The sequence below is a fragment of the Eriocheir sinensis genome, chromosome 27 (assembly GCF_024679095.1).
Source record: "Eriocheir sinensis breed Jianghai 21 chromosome 27, ASM2467909v1, whole genome shotgun sequence".
NCBI classification, from domain to species: Eukaryota; Metazoa; Arthropoda; class Malacostraca; order Decapoda; family Varunidae; genus Eriocheir; species Eriocheir sinensis.
The window spans coordinates 14,537,853-14,553,431 of record NC_066535.1 but is presented as its reverse complement, the minus strand read 5'-3'; positions in this window follow the sequence as shown (position 1 = coordinate 14,553,431).

The following is a 15,579-nucleotide window of genomic DNA, read 5'->3' as shown; positions in this document are numbered from 1 at the left end:
AGGAGGAGGAGGAGGAGGAGGGGGAGGAATGGGGGGAGGAGCAAGAGAAGGAGGAGGAGGAGGAGGAGGAGGAGGATGGGGAGGAATGGGGGGAGGAGCAAGAGAAGGAGAAGGAGGAGGAGGAGGAGGAGGAGGAGGAGGAGGAGGAGGAGGAGGTAACAAAGGAGGAAAGAAGCAGAATAGAATTAGAAAGAAGGAAAATTATGAACAACAACAACTTAAAACCAACTAGCAACAACATCAACAACAACAAAAGCAAAACCCAAAACAAAAACAACAACGCTTCCAAAAACAGTCACCACTATATACCATCAAGAAAAAAACAAAACAAAAAACAATAACAACAAGGAAAACAGCAAAAGTGATAGCAAGACCCAGAAATTATACTGTAGGGAAACGATAAAGATTCAAGAACGGACTGAAGACATCACCGACAACAAAGAAGAGAAAGGGGAGGGAGGAGGAGGAGGAGAAGGAGGGGGAAGGGAGATACTGGAAGAAAGGTTCAGTAAGGAGAGGAACAATGAACAACACTTGACATCTAACATTTTTACTTCGATTTATTTTTTCTATCCAACCTTTTTTCCATAGTGTATTAATCGTCAACTTAATTTTATGAGGGACTGGCATAGGTAATTGATAGACACTCGCTGCACAGATATAACCTTGATCTGTTCTTAAGGGTGGCTTGTGTAGCATTTAACAAGTCGTTCGGTACCTCTAAGATCCGCCATCAAGGGAATCATCATAGCATCAGGGAACGGAGGTGGGGAGGTCAGAGGAAGGTGCTTCACAGTTGCATCAGAACAGGAGCTGAAGGGTGGAGCCGGGAACCCCTGTGACTGCCTGCCCCAAATACCAAGGTGTGCCGCTCCGTCAGGTGTCCACGCCCAGGAGGAGGGTCACCCGTGGACTTCCCTGGCACTACGTCTATCTTAGTTAATCAAGGAAAGGAAGTTAATCGAGTTCTAATGTTTTTCATGGTACAGAAGAACAGTCAAAAATGCCCCGCCACTACGTCTGTCTTATTTAATCAAGGGCTGAGAGAAGTATACAAAGACTGAAAAGGAAGTAAATCGGGTTCTAATGTTCTTGTTTTTTCACGTTCATGGCACAGAAGAAGAGTCAACCTTCCGCCATGCAGGGTCTTAAAACTACCCTCGGAAACGCACACAACTCTCACGACACCCTTGCCAAATGCCCAGCCGCTACACCTGTCTTAGGTAATCAAGGAAAGAAAGTTAATCGGATTCTAATATAATATTCTAATATAGAAATATACGTTATCAGTCTTTCCTTTACCCTTCAACCCACCACTCTTGTATCCATTCATCCCCCCCCCCCTCGCCTCCTTCGTTCATGGGGAGGCGGTGGCTGAACGGATAGCGAGACGGCCCCGCGTTCAGGAGGACGCGAGTTCAATCCCCGACCGGTGCCACCAAGCTGGGAATTTTCAGTCGCCGCCGAGTGGCTTAAAACTACCCACATGCTGTCCAGAAGACCACCTATCAACCCGGACTCTAGATTCTAGGATTACAGATGAGCTCCGGGAGGGCAGCATGAGCCAATGCAAGATGGCGCCACTATAAACACTCGCCTGCGCAGAACGAGCTGGGACGACCATCAGGCCCCACCGGGAAGAAGCCTTGGACCGACCATCAGGGATTCAGGATCCACCGGGAAGAAGCCTACCAAGACGTTAAAAAAAAAAAAAAACGCAAGAAATATCGTTATTAGTCTTTCCTTTACCCTTCAACTAACAACCACTCCTGTATCCGTTCATCCCCCCCCCCCCCCTTCGTCCTCTTCGTTCAACGCTAGAAATATACGTTATCAGTCTTTCCTGTAGTGATATTGCCGTCCGTTCATTCGTTCGTTGCTGTCGGTGATATATAAATAACATGTGACCGGAAAACGAGCGTGATATCATTGTTTCCCTGTTCTCACATCCCCTCCGTTTCTCCTTTAATAGTATTGCCGTATGATCCTCGCAGTCGACACTAGTATCTCTCTTTCAGCCACCTCTTTAGTTTCTTTTTGTGTGTGTGTGTGTGTGTGTGTGTGTGTGTGTGTGTGTGTGCCCTTGAGCTGTCTCCTTCGTTGTAAAAAAAAAAAAAAAAATAACTAACGTGAACATGTGCTTAGCGGCGCGGCCCGTGACCCAAAAACGCGGGTGATGAAGCAACGTCCCTCGTGTGGTGGTGTTACGTGTAAGGTCGTGACCACGCGTGTGTCTCGGTGGAGGGGCAGGCGTGAGGGACCCCGGCACACCCTCCTCCGGTATTACTCGTGTGTGTGTGTGTGGAGCCTTGTTTGTGTTGTGTTTCGCCATTCTTTTGATGTTTGTTAATAAGTGGGTTTAAAATGCTGCCGACACTATTAATTTGAATGCTATGATAAAAATAATGCAATAATAATAATGATGATAAGAATAACAACACCAATGCAACTATTAATACTGCTGCTACTTCTAATGATGATGATGATGATGATGATACAACTACTACAACAACTACTACTACTACTACTACTACTACTACTACTACTACTATTACTATTACTATTACTATTACTATTACTACTACTACTACTACTACTACTACTACTACTAATAATAATAATAATAATAATAATAATAATAATAATAATAATAATAATGCTAATCCGATTTTCATAGTATACGATTGCTCTCATTAACATGTATGACCTGCAGCGTATCATGAATGTGTCTGGCTGCCGTGATTACATTATTATTGCAGTTACAACTTTAGCTTAATTAGTATGCATGTGAGAGGTGTAGCGTGCGTGGTAACCCGATACTTTATTATTATTATGATTGGAGGAAGTGGATGAGTGGAACAAACTATTTATAAACGCCCATGTTGTTAGTGGAAGTATAATCATTGAAGGTTTTGAAATTGAGGTTAGGTTACGTTGAATATTGACTGCCTATGACTTGAACGCTTGCAGGAGGAGAGTAAGTATATCAAGACATCTCCTCTCTGTTCGAATCTGACCCTCTCTTTCGATTGCTCTCCCTCTCTATAAACGCCCATGTTGTTAGTGGAAGTATAATCATTGAAGGTTTGAATTCGAGGTTAGGTTACATTGAATTTTGACTGCCTATGACTTGAACGCTTGCAGGAGGAGGGTAAGTATATCAAAACAACACCTCTCTGTTCGAATCTGACCCTCTCTTTCGATTGTTCTCCCGCTTCTATATTTACGTTTTTGTTTTTGTATTGAGGTTACATTGAATTACGACTGCCTACGACTTAAACATTTTCGAGAGGGAAGTATCAAGACACCTTTCCAATCGAATCTGATCCTCTCTTTTGATTGTTCACCTTCTCCTATATATGCGTTTTTGTTTTTTGTATTTTTTAGCCACCTCCTTTATTGTAAAAAAAAAAAAAAATAGAAAATTGACTCGGTAGTTGATTGATCCTTTTTTTTCTTTTTTTTGTATAGATGAAAAAAAAGTGGGGAATTTTTTTTTTTTTTTTTTCTGGAAATTTGATCACTGTTAATTATCAAAGGAAAAGTTGTCATGTGTGGGAGTTGACTGACCATTCGTTTTTTTTTCTTTACATTTTCTTTCCTAATTTTTCGTCTTTTCTTTCATTTCATATTTTCTCTTGTTTTTTTTTCTTTACTCGTCTCGTTTCTCTTCTCCATTCTTCTCTTCCTTTCTCTTCTCTTCCCTTCCTTTCTCTTCTCTTCTTTTTTCTTCCTTTCCTTTCTCTTCCCTTCGTTTCTCTTCTCTCTTCTCTCTTCTCTCTTCTCTCTCTCTTCTCTCTCTCTCTCACGAACACTCAAGTTCCCGGATGTACAGATAACGTGACTTCGCTGCCCCTCTGCATAAAAAGAAAAGAAAAGAATAAAAGTCGTATTTTAAGTTCCGCGAAACCGCATAATCCGGGATCAGATCGTTCACCCATAGCTGTAAAAAAAATGTAAAAAAATGGTAAAAATTGAAAAGTAGTAAAAATAATAAATTGTCAAGTGGCAGAATAGTAAAAATAGTAAGATCATAAAAACTAGTAAAAATTATAAAACAGTAATAGTAGAAAATAGTAATAATAATAATAGTTAAAAAATAATACAAAATAATAAGTAATGAATATAATAACATAGTGGAAATACAAAAAGTGAAGCAGTAAAAATTTAAAATAAAGGAAAATACATCATTAATATTTCTAAGGACGAGTCACCATACTTACTTAAAGGCAACATGTATTACCTATTCACCCGGGGTTGTTTACCTCGGCAATCAGTAAACAAACAAGCAAGAAAATGGTGAAATATTTGGAAGGGGAAACTCACCAGTACCAATAAGGTCACTATGTCAAAAGGGGAAACGGCCTATACCCAACCTTCCTGACCTTTCCCTGACACCTTGATCCCTTACACCACCAGCAGGCCCTTATACTCCTCCCTCCCCCCTACCCCCTCAACCAGTGACCTTGACCTGATCGGCTCACGTTCCCAAAGTCGTATGCCAGTTAAAAAAGGTCGGAAGTCTTGGGTAGTAGATAGGTAGATGACACCAGATGTCTATATAATGAGGTGGTGGTGGTGGTGGTGGTAGTGGTGGTGGTGGTGATGTATGTATGTGACTTCTCGTATAGTGAAAGTGATGGTGATGATAGTGATGATGATGGTGTTGGTATAGTTGAGAAGAGAGAGAGAGAGAGAGAGAGAGAGAGAGAGAGAGAGAGAGAGAGAGAGAGAGAGAGAGAGAGAGAGAGAGAGAGAGAGAGAGAGAGAGAGAGAGAGAGAGAGAGAGAGAGAGGAAAAGGATTAGAGAATAAAAGGAGGATTAGGCGGAGAACAAATATAGTTAAGATGAGGTAGAGACTGGAACTATTAAGATTCCAGGAGTGGTTTCCTTTCCACAAGCTAATCCACTTAAACCTCAATTACTCATTTTTAAAGAAAGGGAAGGAAACTTAATACTCTTGCCTTCCATTCTGTATTCATTTCTTTCCTTCTTATTTTTTTTTTCCTTTCTAACATTTCTTTCCTTTACTTCCTTATTTCCTCCATTTCTTCATCCCTTTCTTCCTTCACCCACTTGCTAATTCCTTTTTTTTTCCATTTATTTCTCTTTCCTAACTAATCTTTTTTTTAATCTCCTTTCTATCTTCTTTCTTTATTTCCTTACCTTTTATTTTCTTCTTTCATCGTTTTCTTTATTCATTTTTCTTTCATTTCGGCATTAATTCATTTCCTCTTTATGACCTTTTATAAACTAACCAATCAGTCAACCACTTCTATATCCGTTCACCTCCACCTCCTCCACCTCCCTCCACATCCCCTCATTGTTTGACCTTTGTGACCTATATCAATCCTGTCTCTGACCTTTCCTGTGCTTGTATTAATAGATGGATGCATTGATAGCTAACGAGAGTATTGTTATCGGAGAGAAAAATATATACACACTCCCAGAACAGGATATGCAGCAACCCGTTTTCTATTAATAAATCGGCAACCACATCCCGTTTTCCGTGTTCAGGTTATCGCTTTTAAGTCATCGTCGTTCGTGGTGGTTCTCGCTTTCCTTGTGTTCGTGGGGGGCGCCAGACAGACAGACAGACACACACACAAACATACCGTGGTGTAAACGGAAGCGTGACAGCAATATCCGGTCTCGGGCCTGCTCACCTGCCCCCCCCCCCCCCCCCCTCCCCCCCTTGATTAACCTTACCTGCTTTTCGGTTCCCACACTTACCTGCCCCCCTGCGAAGCTTATCCCTCCCCCCCCCCTCCCACCAACAAACCTTCGCAACCCTACTCTCCCACCTTCCACCTTTCCCACTAACCCCCAGGATGTAACGTTGCTCAAGTATACACCCCCGAAAATCATAAGGCGCTCCTCTCTCTCTCTTTTTTTTTTTTTTGTTTTTTTTTTTCCTACTTCGTCGCCACTCCTTCGACCACTCCCTCGTCGACGTCTCTTACTTCACTCCTTACTAAACGGACTAAAATCATTCATATCTGCGTTTCACTCCTTGGAAAGCTGACTAAAATCACGTTCTTATGTTCTTCTTATCTTCTTATATCCAAGTTTCCTGATGGCAACAAAATAGGTGGAAAGGCTCTCACGGTGACCGATCGTAAACTCACCCAAAAAGGACCTCGACCGTATTACTCAGTGGTCCGAAAAGTGGCAAATGTCTCCCAGCGTTTTACAAGTGTTGGTTACTTTGCCGAGACTGGAGTGAATTGAAGGTTGCTGTTTGTAGGTATATAGATCGAATGTTTTAAACTGTTCTGTATAGGTCACTAAAGTACTGGCTTGCATATTATAATTTCTCCTCCCGAAATTGACTTCTTTCGGGCGTTCTTTCGGGCGCTCCTCTCTAATCTTTTTAGGGGCAGTATGTAACGGGCTTTTTTATCACTATTGCTTTCTTTTTTTTTAAGCCCTCGACTGTCTCCTTTGCTGTAAAAAAAAAGGTTGAATTAATAAGCAGACTGATGTGATATACGCCACCGAGTTTCTGTTGCCTGGTGTTATGTGTTTCTATGGTTACTCTTCCTCCTCCTCCTCCTCCTCCTCCTCTTCAAGTGATGCAACACCAACACTCACAGGCGTCTTAGATTGTTTAGGAAGAGGGTTCGAGTCCCCCTGCTCTGACATCCTCTTCCTTCCTCTCCCCCACTTCCCACGATTCCCTCCTCTTCCTTTCCTCTTTCCCACCCCCTGCTCTCTCCTCTTCCTATCCTCTTTCCCTCCACCACTACCACCACCACTACCAATAACAACTACAACAACACTATTTGCTTCCTTCCTTGTTTGCCTGCTCTTATTTTCTTCTATCTTATTTTCTTCACAATCTTCACTATTATGCTTGTTATCTTTCTCCTCATTCTCCTCCTCTTTATCCCTTTCTCTTTCCGGGTTCTCCTCCTCCTCCATTGTTATTCTCCTTTCCTCCTGCCTCTTCCTCTTTCCCTCCATCAGTATGCTGCACGTGAGGTTGTTCTTTGACCTTCCTTCTCTGTCCTTCTGATTTTACTCGGCTTCTTTATTATAATTTCCTTCTTATTCTCTTCCTCATTCGACAGCGGAGAATGTCGTCATATCATTGCTCTCTGTTTGTCTGTCTACCTGCTTGTCTGTGTCTGTCTGTCTATCTATCTGTGTCTGTCTGTGTCTGTATTATATTCCTCATTAGATGGCGAACTGCAAACACCTTCCCATCGGTCTGTCTGTCTGTCTGTCTGTCTACCTGTCTCTGCCTGTGTTTCTACCTGTTTGTTTCTGTCTGTTTTGTCTCTGTCTCTTCATATATCTATCTGTGTGTCCGTCATTCTGTCTGTTTCATACTTGTCCGTCTGTGTGTGTGTGTGTGTGTGTGTGTGTGTGTGTGTGTGTGTGTGTGTGTGTGTGTGTGTGTGTGTGTGAGGAGGAGGAGGAGAGCCAAGGAGGAGGAGAACACGCGAGCAGGAAGAGGCGAGAGAAGATCCTGAGGGTAGGACATCATTAGTAGGATGCTGGAGAAAAGAGGGATGCTGGAAAACCGGGGGTGGGGGGGTGGGGGGATGAAAGAACCAGGAAGGGAGAAGAAAGAGAAGAGGGAGGAGAAGGAAAGTGAGGAAGAAGAAAAAAATATATAAGTGCGTAGGAGGAGGAGGAGGAGGGAAAGAAGTTAGCTATTCTGTGTTATCTTTGCAGGAGGAGGAGGAAGAGGAAGAAGGAAAGGATGTCTGGAATAAAGATGAAGAGGAGGAGGAGGAGAGAAGGTTGTGTATAATGTTTCATCCCATAATGCATTTTTTTACATTATCATTCTCTCTCTCTCTCTCTCGTGCAGGTCATAAGCATTTTCCCGTTTTCTTTCGTTTGTTGAAGGAGGAAGCGATGTCACGTTATTTTATTTGAGAGAGAGAGAGAGAGAGAGAGAGAGAGAGAGAGAGAGAGAGAGAGAGAGAGAGAGAGAGAGAGAGAGAGAGAGAGAGAGAGAGAGAGAGAGAGAGAGAGAGAGAGAGAGAGAGAGAGAGAGAGAGAGAGAGAGAGAGAGAGAGAGAGAGGTAACAGGAGACTTCGTGGTCGATCGCAAAACTGTACCGTTGTTTTGTTTGTTTGTTTTTCCTTTTCTTTCTTTTCACACGAGGTATTTATTTTCTTTGACCTTATTTTGTTCTTTCTTTACCGGCTGAGCTTAAAAATACGATAATGGCCTTGATTAGTTGTTCTGTTTTGCATTTTACTCTCTCTCTCTCTCTCTCTCTCTCTCTCTCTCTCTCTCTCTCTCTCTCTCTGACACACACACACCCTAAACACCCTCACCGCCATGAAGAAAGAAAATACCCAACAAGTTTTTTTTTTACCCTCATGATCGGGTATCAAGGATAATTTGGGATGAGGGAGGGAGGGGGAAGGGAGAGGGGACTGAGTTGGGGTAAGGGGGTAGGGGAGTGAGATAAGGAGGTGGGAGGAGGTTTGTGAGGATTGAGGAGGAGGGGAGAGAGAAGATTGAGTAGGGGGAGGGGAGCAGGTTGAGGGATTGAGGGAGAGGGGGAGAAGAAGAGTAAATTGGGGGAGAGGGGAGAAGGTTTAGAGAGGGATCTGGGGAGGGGATTTGTTGTTGGGGAGTAATGCAAGGGGGGGTGGGGTAGTTGGCGTCGTATCCTAGAGATGGGGGAGGGGGAGGGGGAGAGGGAGGGGTATAGAGGTGGAGCAGGAGGGGGGAGGGATTGTCTGTCAAGGGGTGGAGGGGAGGGGGGAGGGGAGGGGGGACTAAGAGTGAAGACCAGTGACCAACCACCCCGCGTTTTAAGTATGCACATAGAGGAATTTGGCTGCCATCCGAGAGAGAGAGAGAGAGAGAGAGAGAGAGAGAGAGAGAGAGAGAGAGAGAGAGAGAGAGAGAGAGAGAGAGAGAGAGAGAGAGATTGGTAGGATTAAAAAAGAAAACATGAAAGAAAGTATTGGTAAGAGAGAGTTAGAAAGTTGGGTTAGGAGAGAGATGAGATGAAGCAAGGCAAGGCAAGGCAAGGCAAGGCAAGGTAAGTGAAGGTAGGGTAAGCTGATAGGGAGGAGGAGGAGGAGGAGAAAGACGAAGAGCGAGACAAAAGGAGAACAGACAAAAAGGAAAAATAAAACATTGAAAAAAAGAAGTCAACTTAAATAAAGCAAAGTCAAAGAGGATAAGAGGAACAAGTGAAAGGGAAGGAAGTCAAGAGGCGAGTAAGAGGAGCAAAGAGGAGTAAGAGGAGGAGGAAGAGAGGGCAGGGAGGAGCCACTCATTTACCACCTGGGCACACCAAGAGGAGGGAGGAATAAAGAGGAGGAAGAGGAAGAGGAGGAGAGGGCAGGGAGGAGCCACTCATTCACCAAGAGGAAGGAGAGCAAGGGAAGTAAAGTGGAGTAAGAAGAGGAGGAGAGAGCAGGGAGGGACCGCTCATTCACCACCAAGAGGAGAATAAGAGGAGTAAAGAGGAGTAAGTGGAAGAGGATGGAGGACATAGAGGAGCCACTCATTCACCACCAAGAGGAGAATAAGGCGAGTAAAGAGGAGTAAGAGGAGGAGAAGGTATTGACAGGGAGGGGCAGCTCTCATTCACCACCTGGGCACCACCAAGAGGAGAGTGAGAGGAGCAAAGAGGAGCAAGAGGAGGAGAGGGCAGGGAGGGATCGCTCATTCACCACCTGGGCACACCATTCACCTGTGTAACGTAAGACCCGTCCGCCCACGCCCTCGCCCACACCTGAGCTGCCGTGTGTGTGTGTGAGTGTGTGTGTGTGTGCCCGACGTCGCCTCTCCAGTGTTGGGCAGCCTCTTGTTGGGTGAGGGACTCCGCCAGGGCCTCCTTCGATACGCGGCGTCAGGAGGTATGCGTTTGTGAGACTGAAGAGTGGGGAGGAGGAGGAGGTGGAGGAGGAGGGAAGTGTGGAGTGTGGTGTCTTTTTTCTCTCCCTCCTCCTCCTTTTTCTCTTCGGCAGGAGGTGTACCTTTGTGAGACTTGAGATTGGGTGGAGGTGTGGAAACATGAGGAGGAGGAGGAGGAGAAGAAGAAGAAGAAGAAGAAGAAGAAGAAGAAGAAGAAGAAGAAGAAGAAGAAGAGAGTAAAGAGTGTTGTGTTGGATTCTTTTTTTCTCTCTCTTTCTCTCTCTCGTTATCTTCTTCGTGTGAGACTTGGAGGGCTGGAAACATGAAGAGGAGGAGGAGGAGGAGGAGGAGGAGGAGGAGAGTGGAGAATGTAGTGTTAGTCTCCTTTTTCTCTTCATTAACCTCTTCGTCAGGAGATTCAGAGTCGGTGAAGGACTGGAAACATGAGGAAGAGGAGGAGGAAGAAGAAGAAGAAGAAGAAGTAAAGGTGAAGGAGGAAGGAAGAGTGTAAGGAGTCTGTGATATCCTTTTCTTTTTCTCCCTATTATCCTCTTCGTCAGCATGTGGACCTTCGTGAAACTCAGATGAAGAAGAAGAAGAAGAAGAAGGAGAAGTAGAGGAGATGAAGAAAGTGAAGAAGAAGGAGGAATAAGTGTAAGGAGTCTCATATATCCGTTTCCTTTCCCTCATCTTCTTTTCCCTTCGTCAGGAGTTATACCTTTGTGAGACTGAGCAGGTGAAGGAATGAAGATAGGAGGAGGAGGAGGAGGAGGTGAAGGAAAGAGAAGGACGCAGTGGGTGAAGGAATGAAGATTGAAGGAGGAGGAGGAAAGAGAAGGACGCAGTGGGTGAAGGAATGAAGATTGGAGGAGGAGGAGGGGGAAAGAGAAGGACGCAGCGGGTGAAGGAATGAAGATTGGAAGAGGAGGAGAAGGAGGTGAAGGAAAGAGAAGAAGAAGGAAAATCTGTAAGGCATTTGTGGTATCTGTTTCCTCTTACCTCCTCCTCCTCTTCCTCTCTTTCGTGGTCTTCCGTACTGGCTAAAGGGACAGATTGAAGAGGAACTGAAAGAGGAAGAAGAGGAGGAGAGAAAAGAGGAAAGAAGGGAAAGACTAAAGTATTTGTGGTGTGAGTTTCCGTTTACCTCCGTCTTCTTCCCCTTCTTCATGGTCTTCTGTAGAGGATGAAGGGAGAGAGGGAAGAGGAAGAGGAAGGAAGAGAGGAAGGGAGTCGTTGTGTTGGTTTGCATTTTTCTTCTCGTTTTATCCCTTCGTTTTCTTCTTCCTCTTCTTCGTGGTGTTCTGTAGGGGAAGGAAGGACAGCTTGGAGAGAAGAAGGAGGAAGAGAGGAAGGGAGTCGTTATGTTTGTCTTCTTCTACCTTCCTCCTCTTCTTCCTCTCCTTCGTGGTGTTCTGTAGGGGAAGGAAGGACAGTTTGGAGAGGGATGAAGGGGAAACTGAAGAAGGAGGAGGAAAAGGAGAAGAGAAGAGAGGAAGGGAGTCGTTATTTTTGTCTTCTACCTTCCTCCTCTTCTTCCTCTCCTTCGTGGTGTTTTGATGTGAGATAAAGGGATAGTGTAGAGGAGGAGGAGGAAAAGGAGGAAAAAGAAGGAATAGAGTAAGGAATTCGCGGGTTTTGGTCTCCTTTTTCCTCCTTGTTTTCCTCTCCTTCGATGTGTGTGTGTGTGTGTGTGTGTGTGTGTGTGTGTGTGTGTGTGTGTAAGCCTGTAAGCCCATTAATTGTTTGTTTGTTTGCTTCCTGCCCTTCCGTTTATATCCACCACCACCACCACCACCTCATTGCCCGGCGTCCCAAAAAAGTGTTCACGTCTCGGCCGCCTTCCTCGCATAAGTGACTTCGAAAGATGAGGCGAGGCGACGTGCGAGGTGCTGGTGTGTGTAAAGGGAGTGTGGGAACGGCCCCTGTGTGTGTGTGTGTGTGTGTGTGTGTGTGTGTGTCAAGTGCTTTCTATGTGGTTAATCTACTGAATGCCTGTGTGTGTGTGTGTGTGTGTGTGTGTGTGTGTGTTCAGTGGGTCAGTGTGCTGCTGTTGCTGGTTAAGGAAGGAGAAGCAAACACCGGGAAGATAAAGGAAGGAGGAGGAGGCGAAGAAGAAGAGGAGGGAATGCATAAGAAGGAGTAGCAGGAGAGGAGGAAGTTTCAAGAGGAGAGAAGGAGAAGGAGGAAGGGAAGGAGAGCATGAGGAAGGAGGCGAAGGAGAGGAGTGTGTGCATGAAAGGGCGGTCGGACGGGATTCAGAAGGCATGCGTGTGTCTAGCGGGACTTCGCATGCATATGGAAGAGCTCGGAGGGAGGGCAGCGGGACGAGTCAACGGAGGTAGTGTGGAGAGTAGTAGAGCGGGGGCCAGTTTTAGGGCCATAATAATCTCCGTTCGTTCAGGGCAGCCAGGATTCCATTGTTCAGTGTTTGTTTATTTGTTTAGGTGTACTATGCAAGGGGGTTTGATTAGCATTGTGTTGTTTGGCGGGAGTGTGGAGGGCGGCGAGGGAGGGAGTGTCGAGGGCAGCGGGGGGGGGGGGGGGGGTAAAGGGTAGCGTGGCGGGGTAGGGGCGGGAAAGGGCTGAGGTGAGACAAGTAAAGGGGTTGTTATATTGGGCAAATTTTCCGTGGATCTTCAGTCAAACCACGATTTCCGCTGGCGTGGCTCTCTTATTTCCGTGGTTTTCTGACGTGTCCACGATCTTCCAAAGCTACGGTAGATTTCACTGAAGGACGACGGTATTACTCACCATCATCATCAGCAACAATAACAAGAAACAAATGAGAACCTCGCTAGCGGAAATCGTGGTTTGACTGAAGACCCACGGAAAATTTGCCCAGTGTAATAGCCCCTTTAAGCCGTCGACATGATCACCACCTCTTGAACTGAACTGATACACTGATACTCTCGTCCGGGCCGCTCCTGTCACCTTTGTCGGGGCCTGTTCTCGGAGGGCACTTGTTTTTGTTCGGCCTCTGGAATTACCTAACCTCGTGTCGCCCTAAATTAGTCTTATCACCCTTGAAGTCACGTCTGTCGTAAATTACCATCGCTACCTTGAACCACACTTGACTCACCCCGTTGTCACCCCAAATTACCGTTACCGCTGCCCTATCGCTACCCTCGACTCACCAATATGCACCCTAAATATTCTGAGTTACCATGTCACCCTAACTCACCCTTATGGTATCCCCAAATCACCCTTGAATTACCTTTATGTCACTCTAGATTACAATTGGTACCTTAAATCATCTCACCCTAAATCACCTTTCAGTTCCCCTTGTCACCCTTGCGTCAGCCTTATGTAACCTCTTATGGCAGCCTTGAGTCAGCCAGCGTTCAGTGCCTCGCCTTCACAGCCCGGGGAGGTGCAGGAAGACAGCAAGCAAGGCAGGCAGCGGGGCGACACTCAAGCATGTGGCAGCACAGTAACGCGACGGGGCAGTGGGCGACCCTGGCAGGCACGCGGGGTTATCTACTGGTGGTCTCTTAGGGCTGTATTTTAAGACACCGTCGCTTCTCACATCAACTATTTCTAAAGATCAAAGAGGGAATCAATCGGGTTTTCATGAGTGTTTTTTATGGTTCATGGCACAGAAGAAGGGTCAGACTACCACCAGGGTCATAAAACTACCCCTGGAAAGCCCTACAGCTCCTACGAAAGCCATGTCAAATATGTGAACTTGGGCGACGAAATGTTTTAAAATACGACCCTAGTCCCCCGCTTGACACCATACGCCGCTGCCTCTCTATCGTGCGGGGAGGAATGGTGAAGCCTCAGTAGGGCGATTATCCCCTTTCGACGTCTGCAAGAAGCCCCGCTGGATGCTTAAGTGAATAGGCAGCTCAGTTGGGCGTGGTGAAGGCGGGGGAGGGGGAGGGAGGGGGATGTTGCCGTGTGTTGTGTGAACCCCGCCGCTCTCCTTATAATCATGGCGCGTGTATGGGGACGGAGTGAGGATGGGAGGGAAATACTCGGAGGTGAGGGGAAGGACGGAATGAGACAGTGAGGGAAGAAGGAAGGGGACAGTAAGGGAGATAAGGTAAGGTAAGGTAGAAGAAAGGGGACAGGGAGGGAAGGAGGGAGGTAACACAGCTGGAGGTGAGGGGAGGAAGGAATGGGGCAATGAGGGAAAGAAGGATAGGGACAGTAAGGAAGGGAGATAAACAGCTGGAGGTAAGGGAGAAGAAAGGGGACAGGGAGGGGAGGAGGGAGGTAACACAGCCGGAGGTGAGGAGGGAAGAAAGGGGAAACGAGAAATATAAGAAATAGCTGAAGAGGAAGAAGATGAGAAAAAAACAGAAAGGACAAAGAAAAAAACATAAGATATTGACTGTGGAAAGTAAAAATCAACAAAAATAGAGAAGTTACAGGAAGGAATGTAACAAAAAAAAGGAAAAGAAAAAGATGAAAATAACAATCATCAAAAGGAGTAGGCAAGGCATAGACACCAAGAGAGAGAGAGAGAGAGAGAGAGAGAGAGAGAGAGAGAGAGAGAGAGAGAGAGAGAGAGAGAGAGAGAGAGAGAGAGAGAGAGAGAGAGAAACAAAACAAAACAAAAAAGGAAAAGACGCACTATAGGAGACAATCACACGAATTTGACACGAAAAAGAAAAGAAAAGAAAAGAAAAGAAACTCGGAAATGCAGAGAATGATTACAAACAGAGAAGTGGTTTGAACTTTACGAAACAGAACCGTTGTAGAATAATAAGACAAGGGGAAGTGAAAATTGACTCCCCACCCCCACCCCACCACACACACACACACACACACACACACACACACACACACACACACACACACACACACACACACACACACACACACACACACACACACACACACACACACACACACACACACACACACACAGACAAGCACACAGATCAGGGAAGGCACGAGGAGGAATGTGAAGAGAACGCGGAAGGAGAAAAGAAAAGGCAATCAGAACGGGAAGGGAATTTAAAACCACAATAAACGAGAAGGCATGAGAAGGAAGGCAAGAAGTAGTAAAAATAGAAGAGAAGAAGGAAGGAATGAGAGAACAGACAGAAGTATATTGACGCTGAGGAATTAAAATTAACATACGAAAGAGAAGCCACAAGAAGGGATGTTAAAATTAGCTGGGAGAAAAGACAGGACAAGGAAACTAAAGATATTGACAATGGGAAATTAAAAAAAAGAAAAGAAAAGGCAAAAGAAAATGTTGTAAGAAATAGCTTAAGGAGAAGAAAAGACAGAACAGGAAAACTAAAAGATTGTGTGGAAAGTAAAAAAAAAAAAATCAACAAAAATATAGAAGGCACAAACAAACAAACAAAAATTAAGACAGGAAAAAGAGAAAGAGAAAGAAATAACTAACAGACATCAAAGAGAGAATAAAATTAATAACAAAGAGCACACGAAGGAAGGAATGTAAGAAAGACAGAACTAAAGGAGAAGAGAAGGAGAGACGAGAATGACACTAAAAAGAGAGAAAAAGAGACAAAAATAACACGAAATAAATGCAAAAAAAAACGGAACTGAAGGAGAAGAGAAAAAAAAGACAGACAGAAGAAAGAATGTAAGAAAGAAAGAAAGAACTGAAGGAGAGAAAGAGAGACGAGAATAACACTAGAAAGAATGTTAGAAAAAAGGAACAGAAGATTGCAAAAAAAGACGAACGACAAGAAATAATAAATGAAAGAAAAAAAAGAAAAAGAAGAGGAAAAAAAGACCAAGAACAACACAAAAA